At 42.9% G+C, this 27,200-nt stretch overlaps 1 long non-coding RNA gene and 1 pseudogene across 1 annotated transcript in view; one reads left to right on the top strand and one right to left on the bottom strand.

Annotated features, from left to right (window-relative positions):
- Positions 1 to 8,608: 8,608 nt before the first annotated feature.
- LOC132104389 (tRNA dimethylallyltransferase-like) overlaps positions 8,609 to 27,200 on the bottom strand; it is a 50,700-nt pseudogene continuing 32,108 nt past the window's right edge.
- Positions 26,729 to 27,200, top strand: part of LOC132104390 (uncharacterized) — a 28,697-nt gene continuing 28,225 nt past the window's right edge. The window contains exon 1 of the long non-coding RNA XR_009423534.1: positions 26,729 to 26,904. This is a non-coding gene — a long non-coding RNA (uncharacterized LOC132104390). The remainder of the gene's footprint in view (positions 26,905 to 27,200) is intronic.

The raw sequence follows: 27,200 nt of genomic DNA, 5'->3' as shown, positions 1-27,200 counted from the left end.
TGCACGTTAGCTAATGCCAAAATACATCAGTTACAATACAGAGTACACAGATAATAAAATAGTTTTTAATTAGAACTATTGTGCAAACTATTTTTAAATCAATACTCTTCATCGAATGAAGCAGAATTACATTTCTAGTTGTCGTTTTCCCCAGAGGACTGCCTTCTACAACCAAGGACATATGCATTAGATGTATTGTTCTTGCAATTCTTCAAAAAACTTCCATTTCCATAGTCATGAAGTCTATGGGCTTTTGGCTAAGGTTTGTGGTTAACACAAGTTCAATATATTTTTATTTTATGCCATTAAATACGTCAGGAATACCACCTTGTGTTTTTTAACATTAACTTTTACTATGCATTTGCTGATAGTTACCTGTTGTTTTGAAATCACACTCTTAATTCTATCTCAATCTTTCAAGGAAAAGGTTTAAAATAAAGACTAAAAGCTGTCAAAGCTTTGTGGTGAAGATGTTGAAGTCATGTGATTGTGGCATAGATTGTTTATAGCCTACGCGTAGCTTTTTTTTTTTTTTTCTCAAAAGGTTTTAATCTGTGAAGTGACATACAGCCAAGTTTGGTGACCCATACTCAGAATTAGTGCTCTGCATTTAACCCATCCAAAGTGCACACACACATACAGCAATGAACACACACACACTGTAAACACACACCCGGAGCAGTGGGCAGCCATTTTTATGCTGTGGGGGGGTTGGGGGCAGTTGGGGGTTCGGTGCCTTGCTCAAGGGCACCTCAGTCGTGGTATTGCTGGCCAGAGACTCAAACCCACAACCCTAGGGTTAGGAGTCAAACTCTCTAACCACTAGGCCACGACTTCCATGAATATTATCCATGATGAACAAAACGTGACAACTTTTGTTGGCCACATAGCTTAGTTTCTGCAAAAATCCAAAAGCCCATGGAAAAATCCTATTGAGTTTAGAGCTGTAATCAGGCCTTAAAAGTTAGGCCCGACAGATTTCGGCCCGAGCCCGACAAGTACATTTTGATTGACAGCTTTTTAAAAGCCCGAACCCATTTACAGCCCGACATTATTCAAATGTGCGCACGCACACAGCTCTTTTGCCTTTTGACAAGAATGAGTCATGTATACATGTTTTAACAATTTATTCATGACTAACGTAGACTATAGGCCACTTGGGAGTTGGAACTAAGAAATAAAATAAGTCCTCTGTAACATCTCAGCACTCTAAATAGGCATAGGCTCATCCTATAAATAGGCCAACGCACCAATAAAAACAAATAAATTCTAAATTAAGATGGGTATTTGGCAATAACAAAATTAAGATAAAGGCTCCTCCGGATTTGATTCGCCACTAGAAGCTGAAATTTAATAAAAGTTTAATAAAATAATAATTAGCCTATATACTCTGTCTACATTATGCATTTAAGACTCAATTAATATTTAGTTCTAATTTGAAAAACCTTTACTCACCAAGATTAGGCTAGGCTTACGTGTTTTTGTGGAGGAATATTATTGAATCCACTGTAGATGTCTTCAGCGCGTTCCTGCGCTCACTGATGGTGCGTCATTATTCACTCATTATTCTCATTATAAGCATGGTCAAAACTTTTCCACACCTCAGACTTTGCTTTAGTTGCTGGTGCAACCAAAACGTAATCGCCAGAGGCAAGCCTCCGTTCCTCCATCTTTCTCGCGCTAATCGAAACACAACCCATCGGGTCCCATCGGGTACGGGCAAAGATCTTTGGCTCTAACTGAGTTCTTGTCAAGGGAACCAGGGTATTTCAAACATTGAGGTTGGCCTACAAAATTGGTCATCACTGCAGACCTCTATGCTACCCAGAAATTGGCCAAAATTAGGTACTTAAGGAGAGCCTTAAAGTTGGTATTATACAATGATTTAAATGCTGCCTAGTTAGGAAGCTCACTAGGTTTTGGAACATAGATTGACAAAATCATACCAGAAAACAGCACCTGTTTACAGTCCAATTTTCAAAGAACTCTGGATTGAAACCAAACCATTCAGATTTAGTACCACAGTATTCTGGCATAAATAAAGAAATAAATCCAATAAAAGCTACACACACCTGTCATTAATAACTACTGAGTTATAGTAGAGATTAACAGACACAGACATTCTTGACAGTGCCCACGCCTCAATGCAAACAGATACGATACAGATACAGGTCACAGTACAGCAGGTTAAAAGGCATATTATCAGCGTTCTGGTTTATGCAATGCAATATATACACCTTAACTGTCACTAATTATCCACAGTGAGGGGAGATGGTGAGTTTGAAGCACAGTCTGCTGCATAGATATAACTTACTCAATCACAAAGTTGACCTCAGGTAAGGACTGTGTGTGCAGACTGTTGCACTGCACTCCAGAACAACATGATTTATTCTCTTTGCTTTCATTACTGCAAGAGAGAGAAAGCGAATAGCGGAGGGAGAATGAGAAAAGCTGAGAGAATATGAAGACATGACTTCCCCATTTAAGCAGTTATTCAGGCAATGGAGTAGAAAGGTAAGAAGAGAGGAGACATAGAGAAAGTGAAGGAGAGAAAGATAAGACAAGGAAAGGAAACAGACTCATGCATGTCGGTCAGGTTTCAGAGGTTACCGGACCTTGAAGGGGGCCAGTGGGGGGGAATGGACAGTGTCTAACCATGACGCTTATTCACTCCACACAGATACACGTCCTGATAAGTCACTCAACAACACACCAACACATATAGGCTGAATCCCAATTCTCATACTTGCACAAAGTACAAACTGATAAATAATATTCGAAATTTCAAGGTCAGTAAGAACTGTTTAGCAAGGACCAAAAGCTACAGTTCCATGTCCCAAATGATTTTTATTTCAAATAAATGTTGCTGAACCTGGATATGAAATAAATGTTTCTTCATGTGACACTGGAGGTGAGGCAGGCCCAGCTGAAAGAGTGGAGAGCCGCGCTGGAATCATCCCGGGCTGACGCTCACAAGTCCGGGGTAAGTATACAGCGTGCTGTTAACAGTCCCACCACATCTACTCCGTGTGTTTCTCTGCACAGGCCCGGTGCACCCAGGACGCGATCTTCCCAGATGTCCTTCACTCTGGCGCTGGGACACCACAGACCCTGGGTGCATCCACAGCGGAGGACGCGAGCCAGGCCCCGGCGACGACTTCTCCCCCTCCTGTCTTCGAGATCTCCACCCGGAACCGATTCGCTCCCCTCCGCGAGACGGGACACGACGCTGTGATCATCGGAGACTCCATCGTCCGACACATCTGTGCTACGTTAGTCGAAGGTAAAGTGCACACTCATTGTTTCCCTGGTGCTCGTGTTCTCGATGTTTCTGCGCAGATACCCGCGATCCTGAAGGCCGACGAGAGCCCCAGAGCGGTCGTGCTTCACGCTGGGGTTAACGACACCACGCTGCGGCAGACGGAGATGCTGAAGAGGGACTTCAGGAGCCTGATCGAGACAGTTCGCAGCATCGTGTCAGGACCACTGCCCACTTATCGACGAGGACATGAATAGTTCAGTAGACTTTTTGCTTTACATGAATGGTTGTTGTCATGGTGTAAAGAACAGAAACTGCTATTTGTTAATAATTGGAATCTTTTCTGGGAGCGTCCTAGGCTGTTTCGCGCTGATGGTCTGCACCCCAGCAGAATCGGAGCGGAGCTGCTCTCTGACAACATCTCCAGGACACTTCGCTCCATGTGACTAGTAAGACTATTCTCTAATAACTATTATGATGACTTTTGTTCCACCCGCTTAAATGATAAAAGTACTTGCACTGAAAAATCTATTAAGACTGTGTCTGTTCCCCGAATAGTGAGGTCAAAATATAAATTTAATGTAGGATCTAGAAAAAATCTTATCGTGATTAACCAGAAACATGTAAAGTAAATGAACAAAAACAATCTTTAAAGTTTGGGCTCATAAACATTAGATCACTCACACCCAAAGCAGTTATTGTAAATGAAATGATCACAGATAATAGTTTATGTACTCTGCTTGACTGAAACCTGGCTAAAACCAAATGATTATTTTGGTCTAAATGAGTCGACTCCACCAAACTACTGTTTTAAGCATGAGCCCCGTCAGACTGGCCGTGGCGGAGGTGTTGCAACAATATATAGTGATATTCTCAATGTTACCCAGAAAACAGGATACAGGTTTAACTCATTTGAAATACTTCTGCTTAATGTTACACTGTCAGACATGCAAAAGAAATCTAATGTATCTCTTGCTCTGGCTATTGAGTATAGACCACCAGGGCCGTATACAGAATTTAAAAGATTTTGCAGATTTCCTCTCAGACCTTCTGGTTCCAGTTGATAAGGCGCTAATCATGGGAGATTTTAATATTCACGTTGATAATACAAATGATGCATTAGGACTTGCGTTTACTGACCTAATAAACTCTTTTGGAGTCAAGCAAAATATCACCAGGCCCACTCATCGTTTTAATCATACACTACATTTAATTATATCGCATGGAATTGATCTTGCTATAGATATCGTACCTCAATGTGATGATATTACAGACCATTTCCTTGTATTGTGCATGCTGCATATCACTGATATTAACTATATGTCTCAGCGTTACCGTCTGGGCAGAACTAATGTTCCAGTCACCAAAGACAGATTCGCAAATAACCTGCCTGATCTATCTCAACTGCTATTTGTACCCAAAAATACACATGAATTAGACGAAATGACTGACAGCATGGGCACTATTTTCTCTAATACATTAGAAGCTGTTGCCCCCATCAAATTGAAAAAGGTTAGAGAAAAACGTACTGTGGCAAGGTATAACAGTAATACTCACTCTCTCAAGAAAGTAACTCGTAGTCTTGAACGCAAATGGAGAAAAACTAACTTGGAAGTTTTTAGAATTGCATGGAAATACAGTATGTCCAGCTATAGACAGGCTCTAAAAACTGCTAGGGCAGAGCATATCCACAAATAACCAAAACAATCCAAGGTTTTTATTTAGCACAGTGGCTAAATTAACAAATTACCAGACGCCACCTGATTCAAATATTCCACCAACGTTAAATAGTAATGACTTTATGAATTTCTTCACTGATAAAATAGATAACATTAGAAATACAATAGCGAATGTAGATTCTACAGCATCTAACACTTCAGTTTCATCCATCGCACCCAAAGATAAACTGCAGTGCTTTACAAATATAGGACAGGAAGTGCTAAATAAACTTATCACTGTATCTAAACCAACAACATGTTCATTAGATCCTGTACCCACTAAATTACTGAAAGAGTTGTTACCTGTAGCCGAAGAACCGCTTCTCAATATTATTAACTCGTCGTTATCTTTAGGACACGTCCCAAAACCATTCAAGCTGGCGGTTATTAAGCCTCTTATTAAGAAACCAAATCTAGATCCTAATGAACATATTATATTCAAATTATAGGCCCATTTCAAATCTTTCGTTTATGTCTAAAGTTTTAGAAAAAGTTGTGTCTGATCAATTGATCACCTTCCTGCACAAAAATGATCTGTATGAAGAATTTCAGTCAGGTTTCAGGCCCCACCATAGCACAGAAACTGCACTTGTTAAAATTACAAATGACCTGCTTCTTGCGTCAGATCAAGGCTGCATCTCATTTCTAGTCTTACTTGATCTTAGTGCTGCGTTCGACACCATAGATCATGACATACTCATAGATTGATTACAAAACTATACAGGTATTCAAGGGCAGGCTCTAAGATGGTTTAGATCCTACCTGTCCAATCGCTACCATTTTGTTTACTTAAATGGGGAGTCATCTCATTTATCATCAGTAAAATATGGAGTGCCACAAGGATCCGTCCTAGGTCCCCTTCTATTTTCAATATACATGTTGCCCCTTGGTAATATTATTAGAAAATACGGAATTAGCTTCCACGGTTATGCTGATGATACTCAGCAATATATCTCAACGAGACCAGATGAAACCTCTAAATTATCTAAGCTAACAGAGTGTGTTAAAAATGTAAAAGATTGGATGACCAATCATTTTCTCCAATTAAATTCGGATAAGACAGAGATATTAATTACTGGAAACACTACACAAAATCTTGTAGATTACAATCTGCAACTAGACGGATGTACTGTTACTTCTTCTACAGTCAAAAATCTGGGTGTTATATTAGACAGCAACATGTCTTTTGAAAATCATATTTCCCATGTTACAAAAACTGCATTCTTCCATCTTAGAAACATTGCCAAGCTACGAAACATGTTGTCTGTTTCTGATGCAGAAAAGCTAGTTCATGCATTTATGACCTCTAGACTGGACTATTGTAATGCACTTCTAGGTGGTTGTCCTGCTTCTTCAATAAACAAGCTACAGGTAGTCCAAAACAGAGTCCTTACCAGGTCAAGAAAATATGATCATGTTACCCCAATTTTACAGTCTCTGCACTGGCTACCTATTAAGTTCCGTATCAGTTACAAATTATCATTACTTACCTATAAGGCCCTAAATGGTTTAGCTCCTGCATACCTAACTAGCCTTCTACCACGCTACAATCCATCACGCCCCCTAAGGTCACAAAACGCTGGACTTTTGGTAGTTCCTAGGATAGCAAAGTCCACTAAAGGAGGTAGAGCTTTTTCACATTTGGCTCCCAAACTCTGGAATAGCCTTCCTGATAATGTTTGGGGTTCAGACACACTCTCTCTGTTTAAATCTAGATTAAAAACGCATCTCTTTCGCCAAGCATTTGAATAATGTATCTTAAATTGTGAGTATAGTTGTATCTGATCAAATGTGCATTCTTATTCTTTAGCTTGGGTTATACTAATTAATATTACATGGTTGGAACAGCAGCTATGCTAATGATGTCTCTATTTGTTTCTATGTAGTAACTAGGATTTACACAAGCTCCAGTCTGAATCCAGAACACCTGAGAAGAGATGATGCTGACCCTCAGAGGACCTCAGATGATGCTAACCCTGAATCAACAACAGAACTAACAGATATTGCTACAAGTGTGACTGCATCATATAATAATTATTAATTATTAATAATATTAATAATGTTCATCATCTGGCTGACTACGTCTTGTATTAATTTTTCTACAAATTCTGTCATACGTGCACAAACTGACAGTCACCACTTATAAGCTATTACTAAATATTGTAGAAACAATTTTCTGTAAAGTTGCTTTGTAACGATTTGTATTGTAAAAAGCGCTATACAAATAAACTTGAATTGAATTGAATTGAACACTGAAGACTGGACTAATGATGCAGAAAATTCAGCGGTCATTACAGGAATAAATTACATTTTAAAATATACAAAAATAAACTGACATGCTGAGATCAAAGTAGTTGTCATAAATTTTCCTACAATGTTATGACAACAAATGAGTTACACAAATCCCAAAATTAAACCAAAACAAATACTTCACATAATATTTATAAGCAGGCATATAGATGCAGGAATCCAAAAAGGGCCAGATATTATACCTATGTGCAATACAGTATATAAGTAATACTATGCGAATTGGGATTGAGCCTTATGATTAAGTGCACACTTTACACAGTTCTTTTATAATCATGACTTTCTATATGTGTTTTAAATGGGCTATTGGAATCGAAACACGACTGAACATAACAGGATAATTATCCAACCAAACTTGACCCAATTCTCCAGTTCTCAGCGTGGCTTAACTTGCGCTATTTAAGTATTACATCTGCGAGTTTTCTTTTATTTAAGGAATGAATCAGCAGTTGGGAGGGAACGGGGAAGAAACAGAATCATTAAATCATCCCAGTGTGAGGTAAACAAATGTTCTTGCATAATCAAACTGCATATAAACAAAACAGATTGTCATTCATTGTCACTGAATTGAAATGAGCGACCAGCACATTCTTTCAAAATTTCCCACTGCATTCCACAGAAGGCAGGCAACAGGGTATGTAAATAATAATAAAAAATCTTAAAAGCAATGGTCAAACTACTAAAATAGTGTTAAGTACTACTATTTCTTGGAATAAACAGTCAGATGACATGCAAGGTCAACAAAAGCCAATTGACTGCTGTTTGTCTTTGTTCTTTTTCCATTCACTTTCATCCTTGAGAGAACTCCCTGATCTAAATGAGCTGCTATCCGTCAAGAGGAAACTCAGCTGACCCACTAAGACTTTCCCGCCAAGCTTTGGTCTCTCACAGAGCTAAAATAAAACTCACAATTGCACACACAAGGATGAGAGGCTGCCTCTCACTCCCTTATACCGGAAGCACCAGCACCCGCTCAGTTCAAATCAGTGACCCAAATCAGTGCAAATATGGGACAGCCACTCTCCCTTCCAGCTATTGTATGTGTGATGTATATTTAGCTTGGGCAGGGAGGTTAATGTGTGTTATATTGTGAACTTGCTGTATTTCCACATTGAAGCACATACATCGACAAGGAGCAGGAACCAAAAGAGGGAGAAAGAAAAATTAGATAATCTTTGTTACCCAGCCAAGGATTGAAGGGAGTCGTGCGCCCGTATGAGCAGGTATTGGTGGCTCATCGCCAAGCAACCCGGATGACTTCATGCTAAAAGTTATTCTGACTCGTTTGATTAGATAATGAACACAGATCTGTTTAGATACATCATTATAAAAATGATAAAATGCTCTTTAATTACATTTACATAATATATACAGTGAAAGACAGATCATTTTGTAAACTCTGTGGAGAAGATATTTTGAAGAATGTACACACTGCTCTCTTCCATACAAGTTACAATGAGACGAAAAAATACATATATGCCATATAATATAATTTATTAAGTCAATGTATGGAAAAGAGCAGCGTGGACATTCTTTGAAATGTCTCCTTCCATGTTCCATGTAAGAATTAATGGTTTTGGAACGGCATGAGGGTGTGTAAATTAAGTTTTTGGTTGGACGTCATCACAGATACAGCAAAGGCACTGGTAATCCTGAGGAAGAACGTCCACCGCCTGAAGTCATAGTTAGATTCTGAACCAAACTGATCAGACACTTACAAAATGTAAAGCTTTCAAATAAAATCTGGCACCAAATTTAATAACAAAAAAATAACCTCCATTCTTGATCCGCAGCAAAAAAATGTGATCCAGTAATCCAACATCAGCAGTGATGTATTTCGAGTCAGAACAGCCAAAGTGGTTAGTACAGCTCGCCACAGTGTGGTTTAAAAGAGCATCAGACATGGTGCAATGTGGTTATAAAGTGCACCGCTCAGACAAAACAGCAGGAAAGACATCTGTCCAGCACTAGAATCCAAATCCAGACATCAGCCGTACCCTTTGGTCTGTGGCAGATGGGAAAAACATCAAATTCTTGTGTCCAAAAATCACAGAACCGGAAGTGTGTTCTGCAACTCCACAGGGAGAGTTAAGATATCACTGTTGCTCACTGCCAACCTATCAATCTGAAAGCACCTTCTTACACTTATCTAAAACTTAATTTATTTGGTCCGCCTGTGAGCTCGACCCCAATAGATCCAAAGAGGGGAGCGCTATAGTACAGGTACCTGCCTGTCACTAACATTTTTTATGTTTGGTAGCGTTTGGGTCCTGATCTGAGGCCTGCTCAGCTTTTCTCCTTGTGCGGACTTGATAAAGATGGTTTCTGGACTTCTGGTGTGCTGGAGAACAGGACAGGTCAAATTTGAAGGTCTTATTTCTTGTTTAAGATGTTTGAGAATGCATTGGTTTGAAGAGCAGAAACTCACCTGTCCATTCTAAGTCACCAATGATCACCTTCTTGCACAGGTCGCACATGTAATGACTCCGCTTGTTGCAAGAATCCACCCCCTCTGCTCTGATTGGCTGTGCAGATGGTTGTTCTCCCTGAAATTATTTTATTTTAAATTATTTTATTTTAAAAGGAAAGAAACTGACTTATTACTTAAAAATAAATAAATATAACTCTAAGTAAGAAAATGCCACCAAAAATCACTGACAGGGAACTAGCAACACAAACTATTTTGCAGAATTGCCATGGTTGGGTTCACAAGACAAATGATGAACATCGGGGTGTGAAGGAGACATTATTTGCCAACTAAACCAGAAAGAAAACAAGTCAAACCTTTTGAAGGCAGTCCAGGATCTCTAGAGCGGGAGTAAGTACAGTAGTCTCCCAACTGGTCACGTCTGTCACATCCAGACCGTAAACTGGTGGCACATTGCTAGCAGGTCCTGAAGAATCGGAAGATAAATTGACAAAAGATGACACTGATGAAACAGCATCTTGATTAAACCTGCAGAATAAACAAGGAGCAATGTAATGGTCTGAACACTATGTACTCAGCTGATGTTCTCAGACAAAATCTAATTGAGAAATGTTAATGTTAAACCTTAGGCTAATGGATAAATTACTTTTATTAACTTCCAACTTGAGTGCATTGGGGAAAACAATGACCATGATTTGCTGGTTAGGGGGAAAAAGCTAACATACAAGGACTTAAAGTCAAAAACTATTGTGGGATTCTTAAATGTGTTCATCTAACAATTCAAAATGTTGAAGGCAAAAGGGAAGAAGGGGACAGAATATGTCTGGCTATGGTGTGGTGCAGTGAATCAGTATGGAGAAGTGGGAAGGGCCAGCAGCAGCCTGAACCTGATGAATCACTGCCGTGCAATAATCTCAAACAGCATTCTGACTCTGTCAGCACACTCTGCCTTGCACAACGCTATTGCTCCATGCACATTACAGCAGACATGCACAGATAATGAGAGGCCTGTACATTAAACATATGCAGAGGAAAAAAAGTCACAGACACACAAAAACCACTTAAACTTCAGAAAATATTAGGTTTATTAGGGTGTTCTGGGTCCAAGTAGAAAAAAAAATCTCTTTTCTTGATTTGAAGCATCATTCATGTCTACAGCGCAAATGGTGCAGGCTAAGTTAGGTTCCAAAGTTTAATATTTAGGCTGTTCAAAAAACCCAACCCAATCCTTGGCTTGGTAAGCAACGCTTAGTGTGCTCAGAACTTGTTACAAAAACACTGAACAGGCATTCTGAAATGTTGAGAAAATGTTAAATACTTTTAACACAAGCCTTTGAGAAACACAATAATAGATCACAATTGGCCGTCTGGAACAGAAGCAATCTTTTGTTATAATCTAAAAATCTGTCTATCAGCAGGAGGGAAACTCATCTCTGTCTTTAAATGAGAGGTCATGACCTGCTGTCATGCTTTACTCAAATCCTCTTCCTTCTCTAATTAGACACAACGACCACATTATCCACATCAATTATAGGTTAAATTGATCATATTTAACAAGAGTAGAAATGATATAAGAAAGAATAAAAAGCTTCCATTAGCGAAATCCTCTCTTCTCTGATCTTGGCTGTCTGGTGCTGCAATTAAACTCTTACCATATCATACCATAACTGTGACCATATCATTTAAGCCAACATTAAAGACTCTTGATCCGTTTGGGAAAATACTGAAATTTTCAATAATATGACATTCTATGTGCAGTACTGGGGTGGCACCATGTTTTAAAGGTGTCTGGTAGTAATAACTAGTAGTAAACTAAGTAGTAAATAGAACTGTAATAAATGATTATCATATTCATGGAAAGGGGTTTTACAAGGTATACAAAACCACCTCAGCAAAACCTAAACATTAACATACATGTCCTAAAACAAGGTATTTTCAAGATAAAATTGGCATTGCCATGGTGCATTGTTGGAGTTTTACAAATTTTTTACAAATTAATAAAGGCAGAAACAAAACAGTAATTATTGTTAAAGCATTACTGTATCAGCTAAAAAGTAAATGTTGCATCTCTAGCCTTTTTTAGTGGCGAAAACAACTTGCTCAGCAATTAACTAATGCAATTTGATTTGATCCAAGAAAGTTAACTCTGGTCACTGAAGTGTCACTATGACCAATTGCAGTGGTTTGGCTCAGGGAGGCTTAATTATGTCCTGGTGAAGAAGACATGAGCAGTTAAAATGTTCCTGCTGTGATCACCAGTTTTAAAGCAGCATCCGTCTAGCACAATATTTTTAGAGCTGCTATGTTCAAATAATGTCTACAACTGTCAAACTACTTGAAGTGACATCCTGGACTTATTATAGATATTATAGTACATATTATAGTTAAATGCTTACTGCAGAAAATCAAATTCTTTGTCAAACAGTTCCACCCCATCTGGCAAAAAGGAACCAACAGTTCCTAATTTGACCCTGGCCAACAACTGGAATGACTCCAAAGGCAGTTTATCACCCTGTGCTTGTTTACAATTACTGCAAAACTACATGACACCACAAAGAATGACATAATCCTGAAACACAACAACAACAACATCCATAATATTAAACAAGCACAATAAAAGAATTATAATGCAACAGGTATTCAGAAAACCTGAATGACAACCAAATAATAAAATGCATATTGTGCAAAAAATCTTCATAATATATCATTACATTTATTACAATTATGATTTAAATATACCTCAAATACCTGTTGTATCAAATAAAATAAATTATAGATATTTTTTTTTTATTGTTGAAAAGTAAAAGCACTAATAGCTTTTTGCTTAAACTCACCAAATATAAATTTTTTAATAAAACAAATTCCATTACTTCAAACTCAACAAAGATTTCCGGGCAAAACATTTTTTTTATTAATAAATAAAAACACACTGAAAGTATGGATCATGATAATGTTTTATGCACCAAATGAGATACAAGCATCATTATAGGATTAACTCCTTTTAATTTGCCTGCACATGTTTTGCATTGGCATCAAACACTCTGTGTTCTTTCACACAAGCAACCCAGCATCCCACTTAGCTGATGTAAAGCTTTAGCCCAAACTGAACCGTGTTGCTTCTTGCTTGCAGTCACTTTTAATCAAAGAAAGTTCTACAGTCTTTATGTCTGCTATTGTGCTTATCAGAAAAGAGCGGCAGCAGGTGGGCCTGCACAGAGACACCTGGCCTACCTGAGCCATGTGGGGAGTGGTGAAGGATTTTCTTTTTTTTGTACCTTTACCTACCTCTTTAAACTTCTACCTCTCCATCTCTCTCTCTCTGGGGTATTTTAATTAGAGGGAACAGGGCAACGATGGCCATCTGGGGGTAAACAGATGCTGAACGGATTCCTTTCCCTCCTGCCCAAACTTAAAATCTCAGTGAAATCTAAATCAAGTAATCTTGCCGGACTTGAATGGTGGAAAAGACAAGATTACAAGGGTTTCTAAGCACAGAGATCTCAATTATCTGCATCAATGGGGTGCTGTCTCTCCAGCACACCCACGGAAGACAGATGTACATCTGCTGTCTCTTAAAATCTGAAAAGACCCTTCGCTCACCAAATGGCAGATCCACTGAAGTCATGGGCATCAGGAAACTCACTGAGCAGACACACCTGCTGCTGTTTATGTGATAAGAGAGCCCAGGGCAAGAAAGGATGAAAGTAGATATGGATTTCAGCACAGGACACCTGTTGCAATGCTGGACGGCTGTAGGACTTTGTCAATCATCTTTGGACATTCCAAACAGGAAGTGAGTGGTATGAAATTGAGTGTCCATGAGGCGTAATCATCAGACTTCCAGCTGTAGGTTGCAGCCACCAAATCAACACATCAGCAGCTGTGTTTTTGCTTCTCTCATTCCTTAATCTCATTTACACTTGCATCGCATTAACATTATGTGGCAATCTTCATCTACACAGTACTTCTCTATATGCCATATCACAAGGTCATCAACACACATTTATATATAAATGCACACAAAGTCCCATACGCAAGCAGCTGACAGCAGTCTTGTAGTAGGAATGTATTTTAGGGAGTGCGGGTGTGTCCCGAGGTGTGCAGAGTGTAAGGGGAGACTTTTCTATGTCGCACCTGTTGCGCATCCCACTCAGGTTTCCCCTATCGTTGACAAAAGGCAAGAGACTGTTATTTAATGCTCACATTGCCACCCTGAGCCGTCAACTGAGCCGTTGTCACAGTTACCCCCCAAGCTGCTCGGCCCAATCTCCTTGGGGAAGCATAGGGAGATATGGAGCTCAGGTTCAACCTAATCGCAAATTCAGCTGTTACACTGTCAACAGAAGGGTTCAAAATGGGCTCAGCTCTACAAGGAAGCATGCTGACATTTGAGCTGGCTAATGGCTGCAAATCAATTAATTTTAATAAGGGTGGCACATCACAAGAACTTATTTTCCCCAAAAATTTTGACTGCCCTTAGAGTAATGTTCCCTTCTTGGGCCAACAAGTTCAATATACCAAACTGGCATATATATATATATATATATATATATATATATATATATATATATATATATATATATATATATATATATAGCACTTTAGAGCACAATTCACAAATAAATAAAGAGAACAAATGAAAAAACACTGAAAAATGAAAGAGGAATTGTTGATTGCCCCATAGAGGCCAGGAGGACAATGAACCCAAGTTTGCTCTCAATGACCCCACAGTCTTTATCCCCTAGAGGCCACACCACAGACTCCAACCTCCTGCCACCAATCTGAATTCCTAGCAGTACACTAATGCCTGCAGGATTAGACCGGTCAGCTGAGGGCCCCATGAGGCGCTGTGATGTGTGGGGTGCGGAGGGAGGGATCAGTTAGGCCACTGACAGACAGCCACAGGAGCTTAACCATACCTAACCGGGGGCCGCGCCTTTCCTCATTTGTGTTAGTTTGATTTGTTCAGTTATATGCCACTAAGAAATTATTAGCCGCATTTCCACTGAGCATGCAAGGGCTAAACAGGTCAGGCGGGGCTAACAGCTTCCAACTGTGACCTTCGAGGCCATAATCAAACAGTGTTAAATGGTATTTATCATTATTTCACACAGGAGGAGGACACACAAATTGAATTGCATCTGTGCCAAGTAATTTGATCACATGGCTACTTTAAACAGCTCCATTAAGCCTTTAGCCCAAAACATAGTGATACATTCTCATATGTTCATGCCTCATTTCTTTAGAGGATGATTGTACAGCATATTATATTAATGTCCCACTAAATTATGTGATCTGAAGAGTTTTGGGTGCTCTCTCTCATCTCACTCCCATCACACATATTTGGCAGAAATGTCTTCAAAATTATTAAAAATAAATAAAAATGGCCATTTAATGAGTTTCTGTTTTCATAAAATAATGATACAGGACAAAAATTCATATTAAAATAGTAGCTTATTATTTCATTTTTGCCATTTTACATTTTTTCTACAATTAAATGTTATATGTAAACTTAACTTATGCAAAATTAATCTATGGATTTTGTTGATAGTTATTTCATTTGATTGTTAATAGCCAACATGTCTTATTATTTTGATTGAATTTACTGATTAAATTTAAGAATCTGACATAAGAGGACACTGATACGACAATAAATATTTTTACGTTTTTTTTTTTTGCTCCGTGTAATTTTCAGGGTTTTGATTTCTCAACTGATTGAATATTACATCTAAACTTTGACTAGACAAGTTGCATATCATTTGTACTAGATATAAACCTCAAAGCATATGTGAATCTTTGTGTATTTTGTGTTATTCCATAATGATTTTCTTGTTGAGGGCATATGTAGTGTATAGGTCTAGGGCCAAACATAACCGCAAGTCCAGGGACCCCCAGCCATTTAAGTCCTGCCCTGGTGGTGATGGATACAAGGGGCTCAATGAGGACGAAACAACCAAGAGTTGTGACTGGAGACAGACTTGCCCGCTGAACTGTGTTAAGTAAGGCAACAAATAGGTGACACGAGTTTAGCTGGTTCTTAGAAACCTAACAGTATTGTCTGTCTCAAGTCTGAGACCATATTTTCAGAAGCATGTGAACTCGGCATGGATTTGGAGCTGGTCTCGAATAGAAGATATTGTCTGGAACTCTGCCTTGAGACGGACTGGCTAAAGAGGAAATTTAGAGAGTAATTGTGCCAGGTATACTGCATAAATGGAGTAGAAACTTACTGCGCTACAGGACTGATCACTGATTAAAGTACTGTACCAGAGATGATCTGGTGATGACCAAAAGGCTCCTCCTCATATAACTCAAGAGGTGAGGAGAGGCCATGGAGGAAGGCCACGTTCAAAGACATCTCACCTAATGCTGCCTTTGTGTGTAGGGTCCGGCCACATATGGCGAGACACAAAACTACTCTTAATGAGGGCTAGCCACTGTCTCTGCCTAATCTCATTAGGGCTAACAGGATTGCTGGTAGTCTCTGTAGGGATGAGGAGCAAGGGGTAATCCAGTCCACGATCCTCAGAAACAGAGGTCAGAGCCCAAAGTGAATGCCCGGATAATGTTGGGAAGAACACCCCAGGTAATGAAGGCTATGTACTTGTTTAGTGGAAATCAAAGGTATATCGAAGACATTGGTTTGGTCAATGCTGAAATGCATACAGAAAGCAGAGTAAGATACGTGAAGAACCAGAAAGAGGACAAGTGGAAGAAATTAATATTTAAATGAAAACTGCCATGTCATGTCATGACCAGAAAAAAAAATGGAATGTACAAGTTCTTGAGTTTAAGTCAGGAAGGTTTGGAACAACATGCTGTCTGACAATACGATTATTTTTTTGGATGAATTAATCCTGCATAGCTTTTATTAACAAGATGAGTTATTGCATTCTGTCTGTACTATTTTTTTTTTTTACATTTTTCGGTTTACGTACATATGCATCAAACAGTCCACTATGCCACACCTCAATGTTTTTTCAGCATCTCACACTACAACCAACAAGTTAAAAATAGTTTAACTTTTAACAACCCCACCCTTGGGACTCCTGCCTGCATTTGTCCCAATCTTTCTAGTTGTTTCTGTATACAAGATAAACCAAAACACAACACAACCTGTGTAAACGTCCCCTGTGCCACACACATACACACCATCCTTTTAAATTTACAGCTTTTATTATGTGAACAACTAACAGTTTTTCACTTGTACATGCTGCAGTCTTATGAAGTGCCCTTCACTTCCTTTCTCTAGATAAACTTCACACCCTGATGTCACCAGCACACACATACACACACAGCTGTTCATCCATTGAAAGGTTCGCTGATTCGCCGTTGTCTGTTAGGAAGTAAAAGTACAAACTGTTCTGACTGACCATGTCTTGAAACACCCAAGCTTTACAAGCATTTGATCTTTTATCAACCCAAGGCCAGTAAATACCGAACCCTGAGCCTTGGAATTTGGAGACTGTCTGTAAGGGAGGGGAAGCCTTCAAACACACACTGTATTTCTACACAGCCGTTTGTGTGTTTAATGGTCTGTGTGAAGTCCATCTCCTTAAAACGGCTGTGATTAACTGACCATTGGACCATTATGAAAGAAAACAAAAAAAAGGCACACATACACAGCTCCGGTAACCTCTGAGCGCTACTGAAGCCAACATACAACAGACAAGCCAAGAGTGAAGCCAACATGTAATGTGCATCAATGAACTAAGAACTCAGATGAGGGAACTGTGGCAGTAATTCCTGTGATCCAAGTCACAAAAGCCAGTGGCTACGATGCACTAGCACAGCTGTATTGTTACAGAGCATCCAGCAGCAGAGACTGTACCTCACACATCATTAAACTCTCAAACAAAAGCAACAGGATGGAAGGGGGAAAATAAGTCACACTAAAGGTTTCATGCAATGCAATTCTATGAATTTATTCCAGGGATATTATGGCTATAATGACCTGCGGTACCTTGTGGGGATGAAATACGTGGCTTCTGAACTTGACCACTACACCACACCACACCAGCACCCAAACTTAGAAAATAGTGTGTATTGAGTGAGACTTACTCTTGGGGAATCGGTTGCGGACCCATTTGTTCTGTTTTCATGCGTAGCGGCGGGTCGCCTGCTTGCGCGACTCGATCCCTGTGAGAGGGGGAGGATATAGCTAGGAATGGGCATTTTCCGCAAATATCACATTAGAATATTTGAGCTCACAAAAAACGAAAATTTGAATATACGTTTATTTAAATTAAGTTTAATGAGACAGACGTTATTTTTCAGCAACATTTATTGTTTCCGTCATTTTTAACAAGCTTACACACAATAAGCTTGAACATTACACATCGTGTTTTGTAGCTGAAAACCTTTAACAATGCGAGCAAACAAACAAAAGAACATATTAAAAGCAAAAAAAAAAGTGAACAAAGAAAACACAAAGCAGCCTGCAGCAATTAGGCTATTGTAGAACGTAGCTTAACTTTGAAACTTTTAAACTGTCAGCAAATCTTTTTTGCTTTTTTTTCTATTGTTTTACATGTTCTTGTTAAGAAATACGGGCATGTAAACATGACCGGGGGAAAGTTGGCTCCTTAGTCTGTTAACAATAAGGTCGGGCGCGGAGAAAACGTGCTCAGACGGCACAGACGTTGTCGGGACTCACAAATAATTGGTGTGCTAAGCGAATAAGTTTTGTGAAGTGCCTCGTGGTTTCGTTTCACCACTGAATGGGATCCTCGTCTGGTGGAATACATGGCTACAGCAAGAATTGTTCCCACTCGTCTCTGCTGGACTCTCTGTAATCATCGCTGAAGAACTGGCTCAGCCTTTTCCGACGAGTGGGCATTGCATCCTCTTCATCGTTGGTGACGGCGGCTGCATCCGCACCACTCGCATCAAGGAAAATGTTCAGATAATGTTCAAAAAAGGTTTTTTTTCTTACTTCTCTCATATTTTCATCGAGAAACCTGAGATGTTTGTGCTGAGGGTCTAGGGCAGATGCGAGAAGAGGAGTTTTCACTGCATTCTCCAAGTTAGCGGTGTTTATTCGTTGCTTGAGAGATGCCGCAACAATGTTCTTGAATTCGGTCACTTTCTGTGATTCTCCACGGCATATTTGAAGTACTGTAGAAGACCGCAGTTCTTAGGGGCCGTTCACATATTGCGTCTTTTGCGCTCAAGTTCGTTATTTCCGATGTAGGCGCGCGTTATGCGCGTTCATAATGGAAGCGACGCGGTCGCGATGTGCACGCGGTGCGACGCGGTGCGACGCGCCCGTTTTTTCCAGACGCGTTCGCACCGCATCGAGTTAAAAACATCTATACTTTTCTGAATGCCGCAAGCGCACCGCAGGTCATGTGACAAGAACTAAACATTCAGCTTCATCCTTTCCCGTAACAACGTTGAAAGCTCAGCCAAGATGAAGGAACATCTTGAAATTTCCGCATCTTCATGGAAAGAATGCGTCATTGTTGCTTAGCAACGGCAGACGCCTCAGGAGCGCTTCTGCCCGAGCGCTTTGGAGAAGGAGAAAGCGGCGCGCCAAGCGTTTTCCACGCGTTTTTAGCCGCGATATGTGAACGGCCCCTTATTCATTCATTAATTATTTTTTGCTTGCATACATCTTCAAATATGCCGTGGAGAATCACAGAGAGTGACCAAATTAGGTTCTCTTACGAGAGCTCGCTCGTACTGCGGCTTAGCTAAGACGCTACGGGAAAAGCCTTTTTTCACGAAATACTGAAGCAAAAAATTATCCTTAATTTTGTATTTTTGTAAAGCGCATTTGCAGCAGTACACAGCCATAGGCGAGACGGCTCGTTCGCTCATTGGCTTGTTCTGCGGCAACAGCACAGCCTATCGAGCGCAGGCTGATGCAACCTTCTTGCCACTTCCCGCCGAAACGGGTGTGGCTCAACCTATAAAAGGAGCTCGAAAAGGCTGACTCACCTGATTTTTGGATCACGAGGATCACAAGGAAGCAAGCGCCGTCTGGAAGAGCATATCAGCAGGACGGGCCATCCTGAAGCCGCTGGCACCGCCGCCTTCCACTGCCGTTCCTGCTGCGCTATCCGGCGCCCATATCCTTTACAATCCTTGTTCTGTAATATTCTGTGTGTGTGTTCGCCCTGCGACGCACATTCACAAAAGAGCTGCGTCTTTTTAAAGATGCCTTTGTGCGGCTCGTGCAGAACCCCGCTCAGCGAAGGAGATCGTCACGTCATCTGCGTCTCCTGTCTGGGTGAAGACCATGCAGCGCTCGCGCTCGCTGATGGCGGATGCCCTCATTGCGAGTTGATGCCTATGGTGACTCTGAGGACTCGCCTGGCATCCTTCTCGAAGCCTGCATCATTTGCTGCGCCGCAGCGCCGTAAGAAGCGCCGCTCGCAGCGCCTACCAGAACCGCCTCCAGCTCGGCCGAGCTCGCCGGTTCCCTCCGCTTCGCCGGTCTCCCCTGCATCGCTTCCCGATGCTCAGCGTCCGCTGCTTGCCGACGCGTCATCGGAGGAAGTGGATCTCAGGCCCGCGTCGGAGGAAGAAGACACGTGCTCTCTGCTTGCTTCCCGCTGCTCAGAGGCCCAGCAGACGGGGGGATATCGATAAGGAGCTGATACGTGTACTCTCGTTGGCCGCGGCGAGCCTCGGCCTCGGCCTCGAGTGGTCTGCACCAGCGCCCCCTTCACGTTCCCGGCTGGATGGTAGCTATCTTCCGGATGAGCGCTCTTCCTCAAGCTCAAAACACGCCCCTTTTCTTCCTGAGCTTCACGAAGAAGTGGCGAAGGCTTGGGACGCTCCATTCTCGGCGAGAATCCGCTCATCTGTTTCGTCAGCATTCTCCACACTGGACGGTGCTAAGAACAGAGGCTACCTGTCACTTCCGCCGGTGGAACAGGCTATAGCAGCGCACCTTTGCCCGCCCTCTGCTGGACGGAGGACTAAGGCGGCGTTGCCATCCAAAGCCTGCCGCATGACGTCATCGCTGCTCGCACGGATATTCTCTGCTGCTGGGCAGGCTGCGTCTGCGATACACACCATGGCGACGCTACAGATTTTCCAGCGATCTGTCTCGCGGATCTGAGGAGTGCTTCGGATCTCTCCCTCCGCGCTACTAAGTCCGCTGCACAGGCCATGGGACGGGTTATGGCTACCGCTACGGTGGCTGAGAGGCATTTGTGGCTGACGCTTTCTGACATCAAGGAGTCTGAACGCGCTGCGTTTCTTGACGCTCCGCTAACTCCTGCCGGCCTCTTTGGATCTTCCGTCAACGAGTTTGTGGAGAGATTCGCCGAGGACCAGAAAGCTTCACAGGCGTTCAAGCACTTCTTGCGGAAGCGCTCCAGTTCTGCAGCTAGCCGCTCTAGACCGGCCCCACAGAGCTCTCAGTCACGCCCACCGCCTCCTGCTGCGCCATCACGACAGCGTCAGCAACGCAGCTCGGGACCCCGTTCTCGCTCTTCGAGCCGTCGCCCCGCGGCAGAGGATTGCGGTGAAGCCAGAAGCCTCGAAAGCATCCTAGCACTTCTGGGAAAGCGCCGGTGTTCGAGTTCCGCTGCGGCCGAGCTCTCACCCAAGCGCGCCACTGTTGCAGTTCCAAGAGTTGTGACTGCCTCAGTGTCTTCTGCAATGCGCAAGCCTGCACGAGTGCCCGCTTGCCTGCACACAAAAGCCGTTATCACGGCTACCCAGATGTTTCACAAAAAGAGTGTTTTTTCTGGTGTTCCGGCCACGGCCGATGGTGCTATAGATGTTGTGACGATGCCCACTCCTCAGTGCCCATCTCCACATGTAAGCACAGCCCTACACACAGGGCCTGCGCCCATAATGTCGACTCAAGTCGGTCGCGCACACTACATAGTAAACGTGCCCACCCCTCAGTGCCCACAATTACTATGTCACACGCGTCATGTGGTTTCTGTAAAAACGAAACCCGTGCACGCTCGTCCGGCCACGGCCGATGGTGCTTTAAATGCAGTGACGATGCCCACTACCCAGTGCCCATCCCTGCATGTAAGCACAGCCCTGCACACAGGGCTAGCGCACATAAGATCGACACAGATCGGTCAAGCGCGCCGCATAGTAAACGTGCCCACTTCCCAGTGCCCACATACACTATGTCACTTATGGCGCGGGGCTTCTGTAAAAACGAGGCCCGTGCACGTACATTCTGCACAGGCAGACGGCGAGTTGAAAGTGGTAAAAGTGCACACATGCAGCCCACGGTTACTCGCAGATATATCGAGTCCCACGGGACCCGCTCAGCCTCCCTCCAGTCGGTTAAGTGCCGGAACGGGGTCGAGGATGAGCGATCTGCCCGCTGTGATCAGCGCGCTCCCCGCCTCAGATGCGCAGCACACTCGAGCGCCGCCGTTGCCCAGTCAACAGAGCGCGTGTCGCATCCAGCCCTTAGCCATTCATGCAGATGCATGGTCAGCGCTTCCAGGGGTTTCGGATTGGGTGCTAGGCATTATAAAGAGAGGCTACTCGCTACAGTTTTCTCGACGCCCACCGCACTTTTCAGCGCGCGTCGAAACTACGGTCAAAACAGAAGTAGCACACATACTTCGGGCCGAAATATCAAAACTGTTGAGCAAAGGGGCTGTAGAGCCTGTGTCTCAAGCTCAAAGCGAGGGGGGGCTGTACAGCAGATACTTTCTGGTGCCCAAGAGAGACGGGGGTCTCAGGCCCATACTGGATCTAAGACAGCTGAACAAGGCATTGATGAAACGCAGTTTCAAAATGCTCACGACCAGGAAGCTCCTCGCGCAGATTCGCAGAGGGGACTGGTTCATGTCAATAGATCTGAAGGACGCGTATTTTCAAATACAGATCAAATACAGATGTCAAACCACAGGCGGTTTTTGAGATTCGCCTTCGAGGGCCAGGCATACCAGTTTGCAGTCCTGCCATTCGGCTTGTCCGTAGCTCCTCGTACGTTTACGAGGTGCATGGATGCAGCGCTCGCTCCTCTCAGACTCAGAGGCATACGAGTGCTGAATTATTTGGACGACTGGCTGGTTCTGGCCCGATCACGAGCGGAGCTCGTGGACCACAGGGTCGTTTTACTCTATCACCTCGAGAAGCTCGGCCTCAGTGTCAATTGGGCGAAGAGTTCGCTGAACCCCAGTCAGACGATCCTGTTTCTGGGTATAGTTCTGAACTCGTGTTCCAAGACGGCGCGGCTGTCACCACAGCGCACGATGGGCATTCAGCGCGCAGCGAGTTCTTTCCGCTGCGGCGCGACTGTGTCGCTCAAACACTGTCAAAAGATGGTGGGTCTCATGGCCTCAGCATCTCCGGTTCTGCGGCTGGGCCTGCTCCGCATGCGCCCCCTGCAGTTCTGGCTGAAGGCTCGGGTGCCGCGCAGAGCGTGGGTGTCTGGCCGGCTGCATTTCAAGGTTGATCAGAGCTGTGTTGCGGCTCTAGCACCTTGGACAGCGAACGGCTGGTACCGATCAGGTGTAAGCCTGGGGACTTCCCCGAGTGTGAAAATGGTGTCGACGGACGCTTCCACTTCGGGATGGGGAGCGCTGCTTGGAGGCAGACCGTCCTTTGGCCTATGGTCAGAACGGGAAAAGCTCCATCATATCAACTGCCTGGAAATGCTGGCAGTGGAGAACGCGCTGACGCGCTTTTGTCCCCATATCAAGGATCACCACGTCGTAGTCCGTTCGGACAACATGTCCGTGGTGTCCTACATAAATCGCCAGGGCGGTCTCGGGTCCCGAAACCTGTGCAGGCTGACGGAACGCCTCCTGATTTGGGCTCAACGCAACGTGTGCTCGCTGAGAGCAGTGCATGTGCCTGGACTGCAGAATCTGGGTCCAGACAGGCTGTCCAGAGGCAATGTCCCTACGGGCGAATGGTCTCTACACCCGCAAACAGTCCGGCTGTTGTGGGAGAGATTTGGCATGGTGGAGGTGGACCTCTTTGCGTCCCACGAAAACGCTCACTGCCCCGCGTTCTTTTCCAAGAACGAAAGCGCGCTGTCACGGAAATGGCCGTGCTGCCCGCTTTATGCGTTCCCTCCCGTCTCCCTCCTTCCGCAGGTGATAGAACGGGTGAGAGAAACGAGATGTTCAATACTGCTTGTGGCACCTCTTTGGAAGAACCAACCATGGTTCCCAGATTTGATGCAATTAGCAGATGTCGCCCCGTGGCCAGTACCGTTGAGGAGAGATCTCCTCTCGCAGGCCAAGGGCTCGATTTGGCACCCTCAACCGGAGTTGTGGTCCCTCCATGTATGGGCACTCAACGGTTACCCGCTGATCTCGCAGTGGGAGTGCTAAATACCATCACTCAGGCTAGAACTCCGTCGACACAACGTCTGTATGCCTCGAAGTGGTCGGTGTTCTCCAGCTGGTGCACAGCTCGAGGTTATTCACCCCTTAGTTGTGAGGTGACTTAGGTCCTCTCCTTCCTACAGGAGCTGTTGGATAAGGGCAGAGCCCCATCCACGCTCAAAGTTTATGTGGCGGCCATCGCGGCGTTTTCTGAAACAGCGTCCGGTCAGTCAATAGGAAGGAACGATTTAGTCATCCGGTTCCTCAGAGGAGCTAGGAGGCTAAATCCTCCCAGACCTCTTTCAGTCCCTATGTGGGACCTCGCGGCGGTTTTGGAGGCCTTGAAGGGTCCCCCTTTTGAGCCTATCCAATTGGTTAGCCTTCAGCATCTGTCGTTCATGACTCAAGGGTCATACTCAAACCTAGGCACGGTTATGTGCCGAAATCCCTCAACACACCGTTTCGGGCTCAGGTTATTGCCCTGTCTGCCCTGCCGGTGTCAGGGGAGGATGGAGACTCGAGTCTTCTTTGCCCTGTCAGGGTTTTAAGAGCTTATGTGTCTCGCTCTGCTGCCTTTCGGCAGACGGAGCAGCTATTTGTCTCGTTCGGTGGACGTTCCAAGGGAATGGCTGTTTCGAGACCGACTCTATCCAGATGGATAGTTGACGCCATAGCGTTAGCTTACGCTTCCAGGGGCCTTCAGTGCACGTTGGGCGTCAGAGCACACTCCACAAGAGGTGTCGCCTCGTCGTGGGCGTGGTCTACTGGGATCTCCTTGCAGGATATATGTATGGCGGCGGGTTGGGCCTCGCCGTCTACATTTATCAGGTTCTATAACCTGGAGATTCCCGCCTTGCAAGCAAGGCTGCTGTCGGTATAGAAGAATCAGGGCCCTGAGGGGAATTCTGAGTTCATGAGCGCTATGCGCTGCCGACTGTTATATGGGCAGTATTGCGTAAGACCCGCATTGCCACATTGGTCAGGCCTTGCCTCGGCTGTGTGATGTCATATTGCCGCATCTACGGATGCTGCTAGATATGGGACGGAGGGCTTTCCCCCTTTTCTGTCCCGGACTCTCTGTGAGTCCCTCAGGTGACTGTGCACTGTAAATCCTGGGCGTTGCTTCAGGTTTATTGGTGTGTGGTCCCTGCGCGCACGGCGTTTTACATCGGTTTCCCGTAGCGTCTTAGCTAAGACGCAGTACGAGAGAGCTCTCGTAAGAGAACGTACTCGGTTACTAAACGTAACCTCGGTTCTCTCTAGAAGAGCGAACGAGTACTGTGTTCTCTGTCGTGCGTACGATTCACTCTGGTTCGCTTCGGCGATGAAATAAATCAGGTGAGTCAGCCTTTTCAAACTCCTTTTATAGGTTGAGCCACAACCGTTTCGGCGGGAAGTGGCAAGAAGGGCGCGAAGCGCCCTTATTGGTCTGATGTTGCATCAGCCTGAAGAGGAAGAGGCAGTTCCATTACAACTCTTAGCCTCCCTCTCTCTTAATCCACTTCCCCTTCAGTATACCACTGGTTTCAGAGCACACTGGGCTGTGTCTGGGTTCTACAACAGCAAAATTAAGTCAAATTTACGATTTTTGACAAATATTGGGATTTGAATTTTGGAATTTACAAACAACAAAAACACACTGCAAAAGTAATCCATCTGAATCAAGTGGTTTAATCCAAGTCTTCTGAAGATAAACAATTACTTTATTTGATTTATTTACTTTATTTGAAATATTACAACTTTATTTGAACAGATTTATTTTAGGTTTTTATTCACACAAACACTGATCAATGCACATACATTAAGCGCATAAAAAATGGTAAATTGAGTAAAAACAGCGTAGCTATATATTTTTACAATGGCTTTTTGTACATTTTGATGCGTGAAAGATTTGGTTGGATTGGCATTAGGGTGAGTAAATGATCACTTATGATATCAAGGTTTAAAAACAAAGTCATATAAGCACACTCAAGCCATCATGCTATGCAGGTTGAGGTACAAACAAAGTTTATTTAAAAAATAAAATAAAAACAACAAAAGTAACTTGAAAAAAGAACCCAATCTTGTTTTGGATAAATGTGATATGGATTTTTTATTTTGGAATTCAGTCAGCCTTACTATTATAATACTGTAAACAAAATTAATTCATTGTTAAAATAACTGCCTGAGTATTGTCATGCAACATTAATACATTTGTATTAATTTCTTTAAAAAACAGCATTGCTAGGTGGTCCAGTTAAATTCTAAAGCATTTATTCTGACAAACATTCTGACAACAAATTGTTCTTAATTAAATAACCACCTCCTCGGTCTACAAAACTCTGGAGTCGTCATGTTATGTTAAATATTACAGTAACCTGTGGCACCAAAAGATCTGAAATTATTGCATCATGAGCCATTGTGTGTTTGAAGTATGTACAGTAGACTAGTATTGCCACGATACCAATATTTTGACTGCAATACGATAGCTGACTAAAATATCTCGATACTACTACTGAACCGATACTATGACAAAAACATAAAACAACAGAAGTAATTAAATAACAAAACATTGAAAATCTGAAAACACTGAAATCTTTCACTTGACCTGTGTGTGCCTACCCTGCTTTTAGAGCATTTCACCCCCCTTTAAAAAAAAAAAAATTGCCAGTGCCACTACACAGTACTATGGTGAGCAACTACCGAGCCTACAGGTATAAATAGATATTTGTAACACTGGTAAGTCAGCTGAAAGGATAAACACCTGGGCCCGTATTCATTAATAATCTCACTGCAAAAAGTAGCTCCTAGTGACAAAATTCTAAGAAAATTCTTAGAAATGTGGGTGTTTACTCTTAAAATTAAAGAAAAATCCTAGTAAAGAAAAAAAGTAATTCAGAAAGCATCTTAACCCTTAAAAGAGGTCTTAAGGTCAAACTTGTTAGGAGCACAAACAAGGACTTTTAAGAGGCTTAATAGTTTCTTTAGCCTTTCTTTCGAAAATGGCAGAAAGATGAAGATGCAGAAGGAATGTGTTGCAGACAATAGATGACAGTGAGTTAATAAGACACTATAAATTACGCATGTAAATTCAAAGTGAGAATTAGAATAGACCCTATACTTAAAATCACTCTTTTTTTCCTTCTTGGACAACCAACCAATCACAGTCTTCAAAAGATTGTGTCATACATTGCAACGGGGTCAACCCCGCCTCTTCACTAAGATGAACGTTTTTG

Source organism: Carassius carassius, chromosome 25 (assembly GCF_963082965.1).
Source record: "Carassius carassius chromosome 25, fCarCar2.1, whole genome shotgun sequence".
Classification (NCBI taxonomy): domain Eukaryota; kingdom Metazoa; phylum Chordata; class Actinopteri; order Cypriniformes; family Cyprinidae; genus Carassius; species Carassius carassius.
The sequence above is the reverse complement of the archived record's forward strand: the minus strand, read 5'-3'. Positions and strand labels throughout refer to the sequence as shown.